At 42.1% G+C, this 3,811-nt stretch overlaps 1 long non-coding RNA gene across 1 annotated transcript in view; it reads right to left on the bottom strand.

The window, feature by feature from the left end:
* The window catches only part of LOC116094659, an 8,843-nt gene that overhangs the window by 1,728 nt on the left and 3,304 nt on the right, over positions 1-3,811 (bottom strand). The gene's annotated exons all lie outside the window — the stretch shown is intronic.

Here is a 3,811-nt window from a genome sequence, read left to right as displayed (position 1 = left end):
TTTTTTTATTGGAGTTTGGACTCTCCCTTGCTATCCTGGCTGGGCTAAAAGACAATCAGTTAGTCAAACTGCCACCTTGCTTATCCTTATGCCAGCAGCAGGCAGCTTTGAAGTCAATAACGGTGACTTAATAAGAAAATATGATTCAAGCTTTCCACTCTGGCTCTTGAGGCATAGCCTCAGACATATCACTTGCGGGTAATTTGTACTGGATGCTTTCCATCAGGCAAGTGGATCAGTTTGAGGCCAGCTTGAACTACGGAATGAGTCCCAGGACAGCTCAGGGATTTACACAGCTGATAAGAGAAAATCTCAATGGAAGGGCATCCTGAGACTCTAGAACTCAGGAACAGCACAGCTCTGAGGTGGGACAGTGTCCCTATGGAAGGGCATTCTTAGGTGTGAGAGCCCATGAGACACACATTTCCAAGGAAGCCTCCTCAGAGGTTTTGCAGCTCTAGAGGGGTGGGTAACCCCATCTGAGCTGAAGACCTCAGGACCATCAAACCAGTCTCTTTGGTGTTACACCCCTGTCCCCCAGTTGAGCTGAGGACATCGGGACCATCAGCCCAGCTCCTTTAGTGTAACAGCTTGCAGGAGTGGAGCAGCATCCCCAGCTGAAATGAAGAGTTCCAGCTCTTCACTTCCCTTCTTCGTTGTTTCTTCTGATGGAAAGGTCCAGAAGTGGCTGCCTCTGCTCACAGGAGGCAGCCAGCAGCCCGGAAGCTCTCAGACAGTCTTTATATAGGGTTTCTTAGGGGCCTGGGGCTTTCTAGGGCAGAGATTTCCAGGATGAGGATTGGTAGGATTTCAAGTCCTGAGTTTGTGGGAGTTCAGGGATTGGTGAGTGTTCCTGTTTAGGGGTTGGTGGGCATTTCTGCTCAGGGATTGGAGGGTCTTCCTGCTCAGGGATTGGTAGCTTTTGTTTAGACTTTTCTGAACAAAATTAGCTAAGACTTCTCTGAATAAAATTAGCAGACTGTGGGGTGGGTTCTATTGAGGAGCTGACAATAAACTGTGTGAATGTTACAGAGGCTGGAAACAACTATTATGAGAGGTGAGGTGGTCTTAGGGAGGGGCCTTGTTGCTGGAGCTCCTCAGGTGCTGGACCTGGCCACTTTTCTGCCTTGAAGGTTTACAAAGTTTACAAAAGATATAAACTTCACAAAGGGAGGCCATGGCAGGAAAGGCTTTACCCTCAACTTGAATGGCATGAATAATGAAAAAAATCCCTCATGATATACCTTGGCCTTGAAGCAGGAACCAGGTGATTTGGCTCTGGGATCTCCAAATATCTTTACTCCCAAGGGAGATTCAGTTCCCAGGGCTGGGCATCCTCACCCTCAAATGAGCCCAAACACTTGCAGTGGATAAATGAGATGGCCACAAGACCTTAGACTTCAGGGTATAGCTGTCTAGTGTCTACATGCCCATGGAAAAGTGAGTTTATATATATATATATAAATATAATATATTTATAATTTATATATATATATATTAAGCCTGGGCCAGGAACCAGAATTTCAAGGTGAGTTCTTCAGGAACCATTTGTCAAAGTGAATAAATATTACTCAGTTCTGATTGTACAATCACCAAACAACTTAGGAAAGACCTTTCATCGGTTGGGAAAGCCATTTTTAAAGTCAAGTGACTGCAGTAAACACCTTTAGAGGAGGTTGGAAATGTTCAAATTTCAAGAGTTTGTGTGTGAAGACTTCTGAAGAAACTGTGTTTGCAGAGACTGATGGACTGATTAGGATTTCAGTCCTGTGTGGACACTGGGATGTTGCAGGGTTAGAGGCCAATTGCTGTATCTTGGACTACTTCTAGCCCTCAGGAACACGCATTCCTTGTCTACCTCCATGCTGGAACTAATATTCTGTAACTAATAGATAACTAATTTATAGAAATTGTTTGGAATCCATTAACTAAATAGACCACCAGCTCTCACCAATCTCAAAGCCAAGAATGGCATCACATAGGATCTTGGGCTTATAGGAAAGCTTCCTCCATTTTGCTCTAACTACTCCCCTAATGTACCCACAAACACATTTTTTTTTAAGTTGCCTTGATTTATGACTTTCTGTGTTCTGTAAAAGTAAAGCTTCATGAAAGTGTTCCCACAATGGAACATAGAATTTGGGGTAACCTAAATCTTTATTCCCTAGTCATGGTTATTCAGAATGGCTCCAGAATCAATCATTTCTTATTCTCTTTAAGATGAGAATAGGTTTTTGTGTCAACAGTTGAAAAACACATATCATGAAAATTTCCTTGAGAAATTTCTTAAGAAATTTAGTAGAGTTCAGAAACACATCTGTATATAAGCCATACAGTTAACATTATGAATAATCCCTGGTGAGGCTTAGATAAGCGTTCATCAAGGTCTTTCTGACCTGCACCCTGTTTAAAGGCCTGTTGTTAATGGGGCTTAATGTTTAAGAGAAGCTAGCTCCAGATTCATCAGTGTCTGCATTTGATCTTTTTTAAAATTTTTTTATTTTTATTAACTATTTTCTTTATTTACATGTCATATGATATCTCCTTTCCCAGTTTCCCCTCCAAAAAATAAAATAAAATAAAATAAAATAAGAAAACAGAAAAAAAGCCCTGTTCCCTCCCCCCTCCCCCTCCTCACCACCCCACCTCCTCCTGCTTACTAGCCCTGGCATTCCCCTACACTGGGGTATAGAACCTTCACAGGACCAAGGGCCTCTCTTCCCATTGATGACTGACTAGGCCATCCTCTGCTATACATATGCTGCTGGAGCCATGAGTCTCAATCTTCTAGGGAGCTACTGCTGTCCTCTCTTTATAGATGTGTGTGACTGCATAGAGGCTACCTTCTCCTAAGCACAGAGCTGGGTGGGAAGCATTATTCTTACCTGGCTCCTGCCAGGGTTTTTGATATTACGTGAGAGATTGAGTAGCTGGAATGGCTGGGTGGCAGTGTTATAGCAAATGTGTACAGACACTTTCTGCTGTCAGGGTTGATTCCTGGTTTCCGTGTGTTTATCTCCTTACGTTTTCAGCATGGATCTAGGCTTGTGGCCACTTTCACTTGTACCAGAGGGGGCTAATGTCAGGTCTGGCTGGACTCAGAAATTCTATGGAATCCGTGTTTCTCCTATACTTTATGAAAAAAATTAAATTTGTGGAAGACATCAGGCTGTTTGTACTTAGAAGAAAGGACTCATTTTTGAGGACAAAGAAGGGAAATATCCAGACAGAAATGAGGGAAGATGTCTCCATGTGGCTTTAGGAATAGAGACCTGAGCAGTGCTCCATTTCAATGCCATGGGGAGCCTCATCCATAGTCAACCAAGCCTGGCCATCTATTGAAGAGGCAGACTTTCTGTGAATGAAAAGATGAAGCCCAGTTTGGGGTCTTAAAGGCACAGGGCCTGCTATGGACAGCACCAAATCAGCCATAAGCAATGAAGACATATGATGGATGATGATGGAAGAAATATGATGGATGATAGAAGACATATGATGGATGATGGAAGGGTAGCCCCCAGGATATAGCATAAATTTCTATGGGGGGGATCTCTTTAGCAAAGAATACCTTTGAACATTTGTAATATTTTCTATCCAGTTACACTCTCTTTAGTAGTATGTATCCCAATCAACTACAAGGTGAGGGCACCTGTTTTTACAGATATGTACTGTGATGTATTTTCTTAATGTTATTAAAAAACAGTGAAGGACAGCTTTTTGCCTGTCAGTTTAGTAATAGTAAATTAAACAAATTAAATAATAATTTCTGTTATTTCAGTGTGAATAACACCAGATACTTTTATAATAATGT

This window comes from Mastomys coucha, chromosome X (assembly GCF_008632895.1).
Source record: "Mastomys coucha isolate ucsf_1 chromosome X, UCSF_Mcou_1, whole genome shotgun sequence".
NCBI classification, from domain to species: Eukaryota; Metazoa; Chordata; class Mammalia; order Rodentia; family Muridae; genus Mastomys; species Mastomys coucha.
Note: the sequence above shows the minus strand (reverse complement) of the source record. Positions and strands in the feature narration are given on the sequence as shown.